This window comes from Capra hircus, chromosome 8 (genome assembly GCF_001704415.2).
Source record: "Capra hircus breed San Clemente chromosome 8, ASM170441v1, whole genome shotgun sequence".
In the NCBI taxonomy this organism is placed as follows: Eukaryota; Metazoa; Chordata; class Mammalia; order Artiodactyla; family Bovidae; genus Capra; species Capra hircus.
Window position 1 is genome coordinate 10,666,218 of NC_030815.1, and position 17,268 is coordinate 10,683,485.

The following is a 17,268-nucleotide window of genomic DNA, read 5'->3' on the forward strand; positions in this document are numbered from 1 at the left end:
AGACATAAATAAAGCCATGAAGAGGGGGCCCAAAGAGGTAGGGTTGGCGGGGACCCTGCCCTGCAGACACATATGCTGGCTAACCTAAGATCCAGCCACAGAGCTGGTGGGGACATGTGATGGTCCCAGCCTTCGGCATGGCATCCTGAAGCCCACCTGCTCCCTGGTGCTTTCCCACTTCCAGTTATCTGGCTTGAGGTTGAGTTCAAGTCAGGATAACCAAGATGTTCACAGCAGGCAGAAGAAGCCTTGTCTTTAGGAAATCTTGTTAAAAGAGTCTGTCACACACAGTGAAATAAGTCAGAAAGACAAATATGGTATATTAACCCATATATGTGAAATCCAGAAAAATGGTAAAGTTAAATTTATTTGCAGGGTAAGAATAGAGACACAGACACAGAGAATGGACTTGTGGACCCAACAGGGGAAGGAGAGGGTGGGAGAAAATGAGAAAGTAGCATTGACCTTAATATGTACACTTGGAATTCTCCAGGCAAGAATGCTGGAGTGGGTTGCCATTCCCTTCTCCAGGGGATCTTCCCGATCCAGGAATCAAACCTAGGTCTCCCATACTGCAGGCAAATTTTTTACTGTCTGAGCCACCAGGGAAGCCCCTAACACATATGCTATCATGTGTAAAATAGATAGCCAGTGGGACCCTGCTGATTAGCAGAGGGAGCTCAGCCCGATGCTCTATGATGTCCTAGAGCAGTGGGACGGGGGTGGGTGCAAGGGAGACTCAAAAGGGAGGGGATATATGCATATATACATATAACTGATTCACTTCGTTGTACAGCAGAAACAAACCCGACATTGTAAAGCGATTGTATCCCAATTAAAAATAAAAGAGAGAGAGAGGCAGCTGCAGGGATGGGGCTGGCTCTAATCTCGGGGACGCAACAGTGAGTGGTGGCGTGAAGCAAGATCTTAATTTCTCTGCCTGGGAATTGAACCTGGATAGCCTGGATGGAAACCAGGAATTCTAGCCTTCAGATTAGCAAGGACTAGAGGCTAGAAGCTGTTTTTCCTTGGATCTTTGCCACCAGTGAAAAATGCATTTATCATGGAGGCAGAAACTGTAACCTGCCTGCCTGCTAAGTTGCTTCAGTCATGTCTAACTCTTTGCAACCCCATGGACTGTGGCCCACCAGGCTCCTCTGTCCATGGGATTCTCCAGGCAAGAACACTGGAGTGGGTTGCCATGTCCTCCTGCAGGGGATCTTCCCGACCCAGGGATCAAACCCACCTCTCTCACATCGCCTGCATTGGCAGGCAGGTTCTTTACCACTGGCGCCACCTGAGAAGCTCTAGAAACTGTAAATGCAGGTATGAAGTTTATCATTAGAGACACAGCACACCAGCAAGTGGGAGAGAACATAGGGAAATGGCTTGCTTAGTTAAGAGGCAGAAGCAAGGCAGAGGTGCGCACAGAGAGAGAAAGGGTGTGGGGTCCCCCTGGTGAGAAGGAGCCCAGTAAAGAGGCAGTTAAGTCATTTATACAGGGCAGTTCTTCCGAGTCTTTGTCTTCCTTCAGGCCGATTATCTGGCTTCTTTTTCCACACCTGACCTACCCTGGGACACTCCCTGGGTGCACACATACCCCCTCAGGCAAGATGCATCTCGAAGTGAAGGCTTCTAAGAGGAGTAAGGCTCATTATAGTAAATAGTAGTAAATGTTGCTCAGTCATGTCCAACTCTTTGCGACCCCATGGACTGTAGCCTACCAGGTTCCTCTGTCCATGGGATTTTCCAGGCAGGAGTACTGGAGTGGGTTGCCATTTCCTTCTCCAGGAGACCTTCCAAACCCAGGGATCGAACCCAGGTGTCCCGCTTTGTAGGCAGACGCTTTACCTGGCCTGGTGTTATCCGTTGACTTTGGGCCCACAAGGAGCCTTTCTGCACAAGTATAATGTCTCCTTCTCCCAAAAGAGGAGGGAGCAAAAAGTCCTTTAACCCTTGACTCAGTCAGGGTCTTGCCCCTCTTTGTCCCTGCCATCACTATTGCCTTGACTATCACCTTAAGGTGTTCACAAGAGACAAAGCCTGGCTATTTACCCTGTTTCTGTTGTCACTTCCATTTCGGAGGGCAAACAGGAGGCTGATTATAAATGCCTTAATGGAGCCCACCTATCTCAAGAAATGCTGACAGTTGTAAGTACCCAGCCTGAAGATCACTTCTTCCTTCCCCATGAAATGCAAACAGGAGGCCAGTTGTAAATGTCTAACCTGGAGCCCATCTGTTTCCTACATCAGCTCTGGTCTCCTCTCCTGGCACTCAGTGGAGGTTAGTTTCTATCATCCATGGTCACCTTGGGGAGCACCGGGAATCCAACCAGTGGAGGAGGGAGTTGGAAGATAGACAGTACCAGGGTCAGGGGGCAGAGGGCAGCAGTCGGGTCGTGAGGTGCAGACTGAAGAGGATACTGAGCGTAAGGGGAGACCGGGCAAGCTTCCTGTCTGCAGCTTGCAGGAACCCTTTGGTTTCCTTTTGCCCTGCTCTCCCTGCATGTTGATTCATTCAGCACTATTCACTTTTTTTTATTTTTCGAACTTTTTATTTTGCATTGGGGTATAGCAGGTGGCTCAGTGATGAAGCATCTGCCTGACAATGCAGAAGACTCAGGTTCGATCCCTGGGTCTGGAAGATCCCTTGGAGGAGGGCATGGCAACCCATTCCAGTATTCTTGCCTGGAAAATTCCATGGACAGAGGAGCCTGGTGGGCTACAGACCATGGGATTGCAAGAGTCGGACACAACTGAATGATTGAGCAGGAAATAGTCAGTTTTTAACAAACAATGTTGTGACAGTTTCAAGTGAACAAGGAAGAACATATCCATTCTCCTCTAAACTCCCCTCCCATCCAGGCTGCCACATCACATCGAGCAGAGTTCCCTGGAGCACTATGCACTGTTAACAGTGTCTCTGAAAATGATCTTATAGTTTGTCTACAAGTAACAGTGAGCTTGACCTTGTCCCTTTGCCAGGCAAGTTCTGTCTTGGCATCTTAGCTCTCTGGCCCTTTTCTGACCTCAGTGTACGCTGCCAAATGTACGAATTCACTCCTTCCTTCTGGAGCTGGAAGGATGAAGGCCTTCCTGATGTCCAAACCTGGATGAAAGATGACGTCCCAACCCTAAGGGCGGCTATTAAAATGTAAATGTGACATCTTAAGTATTCTAAGCATTTCCAGGACATCCAAGGGGAGCTGCCTTTTGTGTGTAGGTTTATGGGGCTGGAGATGGGGGTCTCTGAAAGATGCTGACAGACTGAAGGTGAAAAGGACACTGCCTTGCCAGGGGGTGGAAGAAAAACCAGCCTTCCAGGAGCCTCAGCTTATGGGGTATGTCCTTTCCCTGCCCTCTGTGAATGGCCTTCCTGCTAAAGGCATTTTGTTTTGTGATCAGGAGTATAAAAATGGTTGTTCTGGTTAAGTCTTCAAAGCCCAAAGTTATTTCTGGATAGTTTAGACCCTAGAGAGCTTCCTTGGTGTTTCAGATGGTAAAGAATCTGCCTGCAATGCAGGAGACCTAGGTTCAATCCCTGGTTTGGGAAGATCCCCTGGAGAAGGGAATGGCAACCCATTCCAGTATTCTTACCTGGAGAATTCTATGGACAGAGGAGCCTGGCAGGCTACAGTCCATGGGGTCGCAGAATAGTTGGACACAACTGAGTGACTGAACAACAACAATTAAAAATACAGTGAAAAATAAAAGAAACAGCACAATACCTGGATATAAAGATGAACTGTGTGTGAAGAGGAAGCTGTTTCTTATCCCAAGGCCCCAAGATGTGGAAGTATCAAATACAGAAACTAGAATACACATTTTAAATTTTGTTTTATTTGTTTTTAATTTGGCTGTGTTGGGTCTTAGTTGTGGCACTCAGGATTACTTGCCCCTCGGCATGTGAACTGTTGGTTCCCTTACCAGGGATCGAACCCACATCCGTGCACTGGAAGGTGAAGTCTTAAGCACCTGACCACCAGGGAAGTCCCTGAATACATGGTTATTGCAAAAGCCTAAACAGTGGCTTGGAGGGCCCAATGTGTTTGTGTTTGTTTACTAGACTCTCTTATCTACACATAGCCAACAGATGTTGACTGAGTGTCTGCTACATGCCAGGACCTGGGGGATCCAGAGATGAATCATAGATCTCATAGACCCTGCCCTCTGGGAGCTGACTTAGGACAAATCTGTATTTCCGTTCACTGATGAGTGCGATTCTGTTCCCATTATTAGCTGTCTGATCACTGGCCATCCGCCAGTGCAGCTCTATACATGACAACTGTTGGTTCCAGCCCTTACCAGGGGGCAAAGGTTCAGTGGGTCTGAGGACCGTCATCTTTGCTCAGACTCACTGAACTTCCTTCAGTGGCCCAGCCTCTACTGTTTCCTGTGCAGAGGTCAGAGCAGGGGTGCTTCTGAGCCTGGAGGCCTCAGAGATGGTTCCAGTTCAGTTCCATACAGGTGATATGGGCTGTGGCCCTAGGCTTCCTGTCTTCAAAACTAGATCCCCAAGCACCCTACATGTCCATCGACAGAGGGATGGATAAAGAAGCTGTGGAACATGTACATAATGGAATATTCGGTTCAGTTCAGTCGCTCAGTCATGTCCGACTCTTTGCGACCCCATGATTCGCAGCATGCCAGGCCTCCCTGTCCATCACCAACCCCCGGAGTTTACCCAAACTCATGTCCATTGAGTCAGTGATGTTATCAACCATTTCATCCTCTGTCGTCCCCTTCTCCTCCTGCCCCCAGTCCCTCCCAGCATCAGGGTCTTTTCCGATCAGTCAACTCTTCACATGACGTGGCCAAAGTATTAGAGTTTCAGCCTCAGCATCAGTCCTTCCAAGGAACACCCAGGACTGATCTCCTTTAGGATGGACTGGTTGGATCTCCTTGCAGTCCAAGGGACTCTCAAGAGTCTTCTCCAACACCACAGTTCAAAAGCATCAATTCTTCAGCACTCGGCTTTCTTCACAGTCCAACTCTTAAATCCATACATGCCCAATGGAAAAACTGTAGCCTTGACTAGATGGACCTTTGTTGGCAAAGTAATGTCTCTGCTTTTGAATATGCTGTCTAGGTTGGTCGTAACTTTCCTTCCAAGGAGTAAGTGTCTTTTAATTTCATGGCTGCAGTCACCATCTGCAGTGATTTTGGAGCCCCAAAAAATAGTCTGGCACTGTTTCCACTATTTCCCCATCTATTTGCCATAAAGTGATGGGACCGGATGCCATGATCTTCGTTTTCTGAATATTACTCAGCCATAAAAAGTAACACGTCTGAGTCAATTCTAGTGAGAGGGATGAACCTAGAGCGTGTTATACAGAGTGAAGTCAGAAAAAGAAAAACAAGCATCGTATATTAACACATATGTGTGGAATGCAGAAAAACGGTACTGATGAACCTATTTTCAGGGAAGGAATGGAAGCGCAGAGGCAGAGAACACACTTGTGGACACAGTGGGGAAGGAGAGGGTGGGATGCACCGAGAGAGTGGCATTAAGATGAATGCATTACCATATGTAAAACAGATAGCTAGTGGGAAGCTGCTATAAAACACAGGGAGCTCAACTCAGTGCTCTGTGATGACCTAGGGGGTGGGAGGGAGGTTCAAGAGGGAGGGGACATGTATACACAAGCTGAAACTAACACAGCATTGTAAAGAAGTTGTCCTCCAATTGAAATGAAAACAGAACCCCCCCTCCTCACCCCCACCAGATAAATGGCCCTTCCAACTCAATTGGTGGCAGGAGTTGAGGGAGTGAGATGGGTGAGGGTGGGATATTAAAGGTATCCATTCCTGTCCGGAGGACTCATTGATTCTTCAGACCAAGGCAGAACAGGGCATGGGCTGGATGTTGCTCTAGCAGCCAGGAAAGAGTAATGATTTAAGTGTGGAAATAGCTGAGCCCTGGCCTCCACGTTCAGATGATTTATTTCCTCTGATGCGGTGCCAGGAGAGGAATTGGGAATCTTTTCAAGAGGGATTCCAGGGTCACTCCATTGGAGGAGCGTCTCTGGCCCCAATTTAGACCGAACACTGAGCCCACTGTTGTTATATATAAGTTTATTTATCTATTTTTGGCTGTGCTGAGCCTTCTTTGCTTCTAGGACTTTTCTCTAGTTGCTGAGAGTGGGGGCTTCTCATTGCAGTGGCTTCTCTTGTTGCCGAGCATGGACTCCAGGTGCTTGGGCTTCAGTAGTTAGAGCTCCCAGGCTCTGCAGCACAGGCTCAGCAGCTGTGGTGCACAGGCTTAGTTGCTCTGTGGCTTGTGGGATCTTCCGGATTGTGGACTGAACCCATGTCTCCTGCATTGGCTGGTGGATTCTTTACCACTGAGCCACCAGGGAACCCCAAACCCTCACCTTCACTGCCTTTGTTGTTTTGAGTCTCTCTGCATTGACACAGCCTTCCTTCCAACCACGTACTGCCCATGATGGATAAGAGTACAGGCATCTCTCCTGAGCCCCAGGACCTCATTCTTTTCCTGGCCCCTCCCCTCCTGCTGGGTTACAGTGACCAGCCAGCTTACCTTGACTGCCCTCTGTCCCCTCCCACCTGGCTTTCTCTCTCAGTCCCTCAGCCCCGGTTGCAAAATTATATGCACATCAGCCAGAGTCTCTTCCCACTGATGCAAAATAAGCACACAAGCCCCTAATTGTTCTCAAAAATTTTCATGCAGAGTAACTTGAGAAACAGACAGGGCCGGAGAAAAATAACAAATATTGCAAGGAAGTTACAAAATATCTCTAGGAGTACTTGGAGAAACTGTCCTAGGCCATCATAACATCTAAATTGAATTAGCTCCACCATCCCTCCCCCTCCCTTTCTTAGAAATGGGATCCCATCAGATCACATGGAATACTGTAGTTTCCTTCGTCTCTTGCCCTCACAGGGCTGTCTGCCTCGAAGACTCAGGCGTGTGGGCCAGTGGGCCAGTTGGTGCTGGGTGCTCACCCGGACCCCACTGGTGGTGTGGGACCCTCCCAGACTCAGGTCAGATGAAACTGCTCTGCCATGCCCTTGCCTCACACCCTCTCCTCGCTTTATTGAGGGAAAGTAAACAGAGGTCCCCGTGAAAGCCAGAAAGCCAGCTGTGGCGGCTTCAAAGACAGAGGTCATTTGGGGCTCTCTATTATGATGAACAATGTGGGTGATGAGTAACCAGAGTGAGGATGATGAAATCAGCCTTGGGTTTAACAAGATCCTTCGATGAAACGAGTGCCAAGGTCCCTCCCAGCCATAAAATCCTTATCTCCACCTGCTGTGTAGGAGCCGTGGGACCACTGAGAACAAAAGAGAAAAAGGCTGTGTGTTGTGTGTGCGTGGGCTCTGCCGCTTTAGTCAGGTCTGACTCTGCGACCTGTGGATGGTAGCCCGCCAGGCTCCTCTGTCCATGGGACTCTCCAGGCAAGAACACTGGAGTGGGTTGCTGGCTCTCCTCCAGGGGATCTTCCTGACCCAGGGATCCAACCTGTATCTCCTGCATTGCAGGCAGGTTCTTTACCCACTGAGCCACCGTTGTTGTTGCTGAAACTCAAGTAGGTGTCAGTTGAATCATTTCATTCTGTTTTATTTTATTTTTTTATATTATTTAGACTCAGATTCTTTCGGAAGAAGTTAATACCCACTTTTTTTCTGTTTTTTTTTTTTTAATTTTAATATATATTTTAAAAATTTACAATGTTATGTTGGTTTCCGCCATACAATAATGCAAATAATACCCATTTTTGGTCAAATGCAATTTGTGAGTACTTTTTCAAATTGGAGGCAAATAAATTCAAAATAACTCCCCAAATGCCTTAAAGTTATAGTTAAGAAATTGAAAATAAGGGACTTCCTTGCGGTCCAGTGGTTAAGACTTTGCCTTCCAATGCAGGAGGCAATCCATGATTGGGGGAACTAAGAGCCCACATGCCCCATGGCCAAAATACCAAAACATAAAACTGAAACAATATTGTTAACAAATTCAATCAAGAGTTTAAAAAATGGTCCACATCAAACAAAATCTTACAAGAAAAAAAAAAAGAAACTGAAAAATCAGTTTTGCAAAGAAAGGCTAAATTGATGCAGGGGCTGCCTCAGAATGCTTTCTCAGGCTCTCCCAGCCAGTATGAAACAGAGGCAGGCTTTGAATCAGCCTGCTCAGAGCCCCATACCCATGTTTGTATCCTTGAGAGTGTCAGGAACCCTCACTGCCTAATACAATACGTCCTCCAGGAAACAAAGGCCCTGTGGTTCCGGGGCTCCCACTGACATCGGGGGACCATCTCCAGACTCTTCCTCAGCTCAACCGTTTGGGGCTGAGTAGTTTTCAGATAAATTTTCCTTTTCTGTTCTTTAATCTTTGCTCCTAATCACCTCCCTGCCCTCAGCAGGCAGTATTTTAGCAAAAGCTCTTTAGGGTGCCTCTTATTCCCATGATTAAAAGGGATGCTTCACAATTTTAACCTCAGGGAATAATAAATAGTTTTAGGCAACCCCCTTTTGTGTGTGTCCTGTTAAAGAGAAATTAAAGTTTTAAAATGAAGCTCTGATAATAGTGAGACTTCATTGATTTTCCAAAAATATGTCTTCATGTTGTTTGATAATGACAAATGCCTTACTCCAGAACTGGGTACCTGTTGCCATAGATACGTGATTTCATCATTGACTTGGAATTAGGACATCCAGGGGAACAGCTCAGGCTTCTAGATGTCTAAGAAGAGCCATGCCTGATGATGCTACTCAGCCAGGATTAAATGTCAATTCAGTTCCAATGAATTTCTCCCACAATTCACCTCTATAAGCACTAAGTAGCAATTCCAAATCATGGGTGAATAAGGAAAGCCAAGATTTTATTTTTTGGGACCAAAATTTTGCTCAAAAAATATGTTTTGCAGCCAACAGAAATGTGTCAACTATTTGCATACAGTAACTTTGAGAACCAGTCTTTGCACCAAAAATGAATGGATTACACATGTCTTTGTTCTTGCAAAGAAACTTATTGAGATGGTTCTGTTGTGTGCTGGTTGATGGATAGGGAGATGTGTGAGTCTCAGGAGACCTTTGGAAGACAGAGATGGAAATCAACAATTGTGAATAATGAGATTAGTACCAAAGATAAGGGCAAGGTTCTGACATGGTTATTTCAGTGGCACTTTCTCTTCAACATTCTACCTTCTGGATTACTATCATGAACATACAAAATGTTTTGTTTTGCTTCTCAATAAGAGAAGTCTTCTGTGAAGTGCATCAACATTTTTTCCCCTGCAACTTTCACTGAACTGTGATTTAATTACTTTTACTAACATCAGTGATTCTCAGAATTCAAAGTGATCTATGGTGTGAATTTGCTGTTTTAATAATTAGATATTTATTTTAATGGAATAAATATCATTTACTTATTCCATTATTAGTCCATTCAGTTCAGTTCAGTCACTCAGTTGTATCCGACTCTTTGCGACTCCATGAACCGCAGCACGCCAGGCCTCCCTGTCCATCACCAACTCCCGGAGTAGTCCACTGAAACCCGTATCCATCAAGTCGGTGATGCCATCCAACCATCTCATCCTCTGTTGTCCTCTTCTCCTCCTGCCCTCAATCTTTCCTAGCATCAGGGTCTTTTCAAATGAGTCAGTTCTTCGTATCAGGTGGCCAAAGTATTGGAGTTTCAGCTTTAGCATCAGTCCTTCCAATGAACACCCAGGACTGATCTCCTTTAGGATGGACTGGTTGGATCTCCTTGCAGTCCAAGAAACTCTCAAGGGTCTTCTCCAGCACCACAGTTCAAAACCATCAATTCTTCGGCGCTCAGCCTTCTTCACAGTCCAACTCTCACATCCATACATGCCCAGTGGAAAAACCATAGCCTTGACTAGACGGACCTTTGTTGGCAAAGTAATGTCTCTGCTTTTGAATATGCTGTCTAGGTTGGTCATAACTTTCTTTCCAAGGAGTAAGCGTCTTTTAATTTCATGGCTGCAGTCACCATCTGCAGTGATTTTGGAGCCCAGAAAAATAAAATCTGACACTGTTTCCACCATTTCCCCATCTATTCGCCGTGAAGTGATGGAACCAGATGCCATGATCTTAGGTTTCTGAATGTTGAGCTTTAAGCCAACTTTTTCACTCTCCTGTTTCACTTTCATCAAGAGGCTCTTTAGTTCTTCTTCACTTTCTGCCATAAGGGTGGTGTCATCTGCATATCTGAGGTTATTGATATTTCTTCATTAGTAATAGTATAATAAGAAGACACTAATTTTTCTGCTTATGAAGATGATAGAAAATTCCCTTCTTACATAAATTTCAGTTTAAGAAAAGTGGAGTGAGGGCTTCCCCGGTGGTCCAGTGGTTAAGAATCCATCTTGCGATGCAAAGGTCACTGGTTCGACCCCTGATCGGAAAGATCCCACATGCCCCAGAGCGGCTAAGCCCACAAGTCACAGCTCCTGATGCCAGTGCGTCTAGAGCTTGTGCTCCAAAACAAGAAAGGCCACTGCAGTGAGAACCCCGCACACCCAACAGAGTAGCTCCCATCCGCTGCAACTAGAGAAGGCCCTCCTGAGGCAACAGAGACTCACAACAGCCAATACATAAATGTTTAAAAATGGGGCTTCCCTGGTGGCTCAGATGGTAAAGAATCTGCCTGTAATTCGGGAGACCCAAGTTTGATCCCTGTGTTGGGAAGATCCCCTGAAGAAGGGAATGCAACCCACTCCAGTACTCTTGCCTGGGAAACCCCATGGACAGAGCAGCCTGGCGGGCTGCAGTGCATGGAGTCGCAAAGAGTCAGACACGACTGAGTGACTAACACACACGCGCAGTAGAAAAAGGAAATAATCCCAGGAATACTCAGCTCTGGCAAAATTGTGCAGGCTTCATGTGGATGCAATGTGCAGAGTCTGAGAAACCATCCACTGACTACTTCCAGCCATTCATCAGGAAGCATGACTCCCCACTGAGATAAACAACATCTCCCAGCCTGCCATGCAGAATCCATTCTGCACATAACTTGGTACTTATTTTTGAGTTGCTCTTTGCTCTTTTGAAGCCACGGTCTTCTTTTAAGGCTCTTGAGCCTCCTTCTCTTGTCTTCTTGATCTCCTGAGATGACACCCTCCTTTCTGGAGGCCATCAAGAGGTGAAAAACCTTTCCCTTGATTCTCCTAGACCTTGGAAGAGCTTTTGCTTTGTTTTGGTGGCACTCTTCTCTCTCTAGATCTGGTTTTTTGTGTAACCAAACAACTATGTTTAATAACTAACAGCTTTGTCTGGTACATTCCTCAGAACTGTTCTCATATGGAGGAAGAAAGTTTTCTTCTTAAAGTCATATGTTCAATCGCTCAGTCATGTCCAACTCTCTGTGACTCCATGAACGATAGCCCAGAAGGCTCCACTGTCCATGGGATTCTCCAGGCAACCCACTCTCCAGGAGTGGGTTGTCATTTCCTGCTCCAGGGGATCTTCTGACCCAGGGATCGAACCCTCTTCTCCTGTGTCACCTGCCTTGGCAGGTAGATTCTTTGCCACTGAGCCACCTGGGGAGCCCCTATTCTTGTCTTCTATAAACCTACATCTTAAAGTCATAGTTTTCAAATTTAAAAATAAGATGATCATGCTAGAGAAAAAGAGTAAATTTCAGCCCATCTATGAAGGCCTGGGCTTCAAAGCCTTGAGTTATTGCCTCCTCCAGGCAGACCCTGGGATGAGCTGCTGACACGAAGAATCATTGCCTCTGCAGTACCACACTTGGCTTGTGCCTTATCACCCCACTATACTACTTAATTCCACCTCTGTAATAGTTATCTGTTTATACATCTTCCCCTCAGATGTGAGCATCTGAAAGGCAGTGATTTTATCTTCATCTCTCATTCAACACGTTTTCTGAATGCCTACTATATGCCGGCACTGGTTTAGGAATTGAAAAGTTGGACATAAATGATACTGACAAAAATCTTTCCCTCAAGCAGCTTGCTGTCTTTGTGTTTCCCACTGCCTATCATAGTGTATTAGTTATCTACTGCTGTGGAACAAATTGCCCCAAACCTTAGCAGCTTAAAGCAACAAAAATTTATTGTCTCACCCTGTTTCTGAGAAAGCCATGGGGGTGAAAGGACACCTAAGATTCTTTTTTTCAGATCCAAAATGTTGCTCAGAAATATGTGTATATACATATTTATAATCCCATATATTTAATTTGTATATGTATAATCCTATTTGGCAGTAGTCTGGGAGCAACTTAGCTGGGTTGTCCTGGCTCTGGGTCTCTCATAAGACTGCTGTCGAGATCTCAGCCAGAGTGTAGTCATCTGATGTCCTGATTTGGCTGGAGAAACTACTTCCAGACTCACTCACGTGGCTGTTGGCTGAAGGCCTCAGTTCCTTAGCTTGTAGCCTCTCCATAGTGTATTCATGACATAGAGGCTGGCTTCCCCCCAAATGAATATTCCAAGAGAGATAAAGAGCAAGCAAGGAGGGAACAGCAGTGTCTTTTGTCTCATCTCAGAAGTGACACGCTATCACTTGTGCCATATTCTATTGGTCACACAAACCAATCCTGTAGAGTGCAGAAAGTGACTGTGCAAGGGGGTGGGATCCTCTGGAGCCATCCTGAAAGATGGCTGCCACAGCAGGACAGTGGATGCTTAATAAAAGTCTGTTAGAGTTTTTACTGTTCTTGGGTTTTCTCAAGGCAAGAATACTGGAGTGGTTTGCCATTCCCTCCTCCAGTGAACCACGTTTTGTCAGATGCAAAGAACTGACTCATTGGAAAAGACCCTGATGCTGGGAAAGACTGAGGGCAGGAGGAAAAGGGAGCAATGGAGGATGACATGGTTGGATGGCATCACTGACTCAGCGGACATGAATTTGAGCAAACTAGCTCAGTTGGTAAAGAATCCACCGGCAATGCAGGAGACCCTGGTTTGATTCCTGGGTCGCGAAGATCTGCTGGAGAAGGGATAGGCTACCCACTCCAGTATTCTGGCCTGGAGAATTCCATGGACTATACTCCATGGGGTCGCAAAGAGTCAGACACAACTGAGCAATGTTCACTTTTCTTCTTCTGGGAGATGGCGAAGGACAGGGAAGCCTGGCATGCTGCAGTCCATGGCATCGCAGAGTTGGACGCAACTTAGTGAGTGAACAGCAACAGAACTTTTATCTCAATGATCCATAAGTCAAAACCTTTCCTTTTTTTTAGTAGACTAATTTTTAGTGCCGTTTTAGGTTTTACAGTAAAATCCAGTGGAAACTACAGAGAGTTCCCACATGCCCCCTGCCCCACACATGCACAGCCCCCCTTACAATCAACATCCCCCACTAGGGAGGTACACCTGTCACAACTGACGAACCTACGTTGACATCATTATCATCCAAAGTCCATGGTTTACATTAGGATTCCCTCTTGCTGCTCTGCACAAATGTGCAGTGTTACAGGCAAATGTGCATTGATACGCATCCATCATTATGGTATCGTACAGACTGGTTTTACTGCCCTAGAAGTCCTCTGTGCTCTACCTATTCATCCCTCCCCACTCCCGGCCTTTGGCATCCACTGATCTTATAATTGTTCTCATAGTTTTGCCTTTTCCAGAATGTCATACAGCTGGAATGATACAGTAAGTAGCCTTTTCAGGTTGGCATCTTTTACTTGCTAATATGGGCTTTCCAGATGGTGCCATCAGCAAAGAAGCAGCCTGCCAGTGCAGGAGACATAAGAGATGTGGGGGTTGGTCCCTGGGTCGGGAAGATCCCTTGGAGGAGGGCATGGCAACCCACTCTAGTATTCTTGCCTGCAGGATTGCATGGACGGAGGAGCCTGGCAGGCTACAGTCCACGTGGTTGTAAAGAGTCGGACACGACTGAAATGACTTTGCACACATGCACACAGTTACTAATAGGCACTTAAGTTTCCTCTTATCTTTTCATGGCTTGATGGCTCATTTCTTTTACTTTTTAAAAAAGCAAATAAGTGAATATATTACTGATTGCATGGTCTCGGAGCATTTTCAATCTTCCACTAAACTTAAATAATTTGGACGGTTTACTTAGCTAACATGCTGCTGCCATACTACATTAAAAAATTAATAAATGTGTTTTGGGCAGACTTAGTAACTTGTCTTTACCCTATATTGTCTTCTTTCTTTCCCTTACAATCCTTTTCACTAGCCATCTTGCCAGAATCATTCAGTGGAGTTCCGCTTGTCTAACCATTGGTGGAAAATCTCTGTTTGAAACCCTTGTTCTGTTTAAAACAGATTTTGTGTGATGTACAAAGTAATAGTTTTTTAAAAGAACTGAGCTCTCTCAGAGGAAGTTCTGTGTCGTGTGTGTTTGTGGACTAAGGGACCTGTCACCAGTGGCACTTATGAGACAGAAGCCTCGGGTAGAGGAGAAGGGAGCTACTCTTTTTGTTTTTTTAATTAAAAAAAGTTTTTTGACCAGGCTATGCACCATGCTGGATCTTAATTCCTTGACCAGACATCAAACTTGTGCCCCGTGCAGTGTTTAAGTGTGGAGTCTTAACCACTGGACCAACAGGGAATTCTCTCCACTCTTTTTTTGATGGGAAAAAATTAGAACTGTATCACTGAAGTTTGACCCACTCTTACAGTGAGCTAGAAACAAACACGCAACAGCAAAACAAGATGCAAGTCCGTAGTCTTCTTGGCTCTGTGATTTTCCTCCCCTCATTTTGCCAACATTGAAGGTCAGCACAGACTTGACAATCAAGGGATGATGTTCTAATTAGTGGGAGTAAAAGAGAAGAAGCTTTGCCCTCGTAACTCATTGGTTTAGGAAAATGTTTTCATCACTAGAGGAAGGAAGAGGTCCCGATTATTTTGTTTTCCTTCTCAAGCTGAAAAATTTCAAACTGAATGGCAATTAGCACTAACACATCCCTTTATAAATCATGAAGTAGCCTCACTGGTCAATCCATGACTCTGTATTGTTTGCACTTAATCTTTTACTGTATTAATGCTCAGCTTACTCAATGGACTTCCTCAAGCTCAGGCAGGAGAAGGCAGTGGCACCCCACTCCAGTACTCTTGCCTGGACAATCCCATGGACAGAGGAGCCTGGTGGGCTGCAGTCCATGGGGTCGCTAAGAGTCAGACACAACTGAGCGACTTCACTTTCACTTTTCACTTTCATGCATTGGAGAAGGAAATGGCAACCCACTCCAGTGTTCTTGCCTGGAGAATCCAAGAGACGGAGGAGCCTGGTGGGCTGCCGTCTATGGGGTCGCAGAGAGTCGGACACGACTGAAGTGACTTGGCAGCAAGCTCAGGCAAGGTATAATGTAAGTGTTGTGCCTTAGTAAAAAAGTTATGTGCAAAAAAAATTATATCAACATCTTTTTGAGATAATAGATTCTTTTTATAATGAACATATAATTGTCCAGTGAAATTGGAACGGTTAACAGCACATGGTTAAACTTAATTAAACCTTCAAGAGAAATAGGAAGGGGTCAAACAAAGCCAACAAATGGAGAAGCCCAAGATGAATCTGGGATAAACGTAAGGATAATGGCATTTCAGCCTGGGTATCTTCTGGTCCCTCCCAATAGCTAGGCTGCCATCCTTCTCATCATCATCTCAGGAGGAAGCAGGGCTTAGAGCAGGAGAGCTGATACTAATATTTAGGGACTTCCCTGGCGGTTCAGTGGTTAAGACTGCGCCTTCCAATGCAAGGCTGTGGATTCGATCCCTGGTCGCAGAGCTAAGATCCCACATGCCTTGGGACCAAGAAACCAAAACATAAACAACAGAAACAATATTGCCACAAGTTCAATAAAGGCTTTAAATTTTTGTTGAAAAATAGTTGTGCAATACATGATGCTATGCCTATGTTCCTGAGGGAAATAAACTCAGGTTCCTGAGGGAAATAAACTTTTCTCTACTGAGTTGCAACTGGCCAGCCAGCTGTTCTCATGAGAAACAAACAAAAGCGACAAAATGCTACAAGAAGCTTGCATATTTAGGAGCAAAACAGGTTATAGATCATACTGTGTGGGAAAAGATAGAACATTCTGGAAAAGAACATTTAGGGTACATTAGAAAGATGTACTTTGCGCAAGACTTAGTGGAAAATCAGGTTAACTCTTCAAAATTTGCTAACATTTGAGGGTTGACGAGAATGGTAATTGAATTTGTATTTCTCGACAATGTGTTCCAAGTCGTACCCGATGTTTTATAGAAGTATTATGTAAGAGTTCTACTTAGCTGTTTTAGCAACAGTATTTTCAATAAAATAGAATAAATGAGTGGGAAAATGTTCCTCACTGAACAGTACCTCTGGTGAGCTATGGCAATGCTACCTGATAGGTAATAAGGAGCCCCCGAAGCACCTCCCTGGTGAATCCCAAGGTACCAAGGATCACAAACATCTCAGCATCTTTTTTTTCTTAATTCTAAAAAAATTGGATATCTTTTGGCTGTGCCTCATGGCATGTGGGATCCTAGTTCCCTGATCAGGGATTGAACCTGTGTGCCCTGCCTTGGAAGCATGGAGTCTTTATCACTGGACCGCTAGGAAGTCCTATCACAGCATCTCTACAAATGTTTTTGAATACCAATTATTTCAACATCTATTGTCAACCTTTTCTGGCTCCCACATCTGCCCCCCTGTGCAATGAACAGTTCTCTAGTTGGCAATACTCTCCCTTGCAGGGGGTGGGGATTGAACATAATACGTGCACGTTATGAAAAAAAAAAAGCTCCATCATTTCTTATTTGCCATGCTGGGAGTCAGGGCAGAATGGCATCTCTTCTTCTCTGTCAGTCAACTGAGTAGGTGGAGACAGGTGAGCTTGCTGGCCTCTGTAGCAGTCGTCTGAAGGAGGCTGGAAGAAGAATTCTCGTGGAAAGATGACCTGGAATCAGGACCTGGCGTCCTCACCCCAGGGTCTGTCCCTTACATTTGACAACCTTTATCTATTAACCGAAGGGATTGAACTAGACAATCCGTGGGGTCCATTGTGCTCAGACACTCAGTCGTGACTGACTCTTTGAAGCTCCATGGACTGTAGCCAGCCAGACTCCTCTGTCCATGGGATATTTCAGGCAAGAATACCGGAGTGGGGTGCCATTTCCTCCTCCAGGGGATCTTCCCAACCCAAGGATCGAACCCGTGTCTTTTGCCTCTCCTGAGTTGGCAGGTGTCTTCTTTGTCGCTAATGCCACCTGGGAGGTCCCAAGGTCCATTAGAACTCTGGTATTTTGCTGTTCCATTTTGACCAGAACCTGGTGAGCCTTGAATAGTTTCACAGGATGG

The 17,268-nt window shown here is 45.5% G+C and overlaps 1 protein-coding gene across 1 annotated transcript in view; it reads left to right on the forward strand.

Moving 5' to 3' along the window:
* Positions 1–17,268, forward strand: part of SCARA5 (scavenger receptor class A member 5) — a 134,048-nt gene that overhangs the window by 14,270 nt on the left and 102,510 nt on the right. The gene's annotated exons all lie outside the window — the stretch shown is intronic.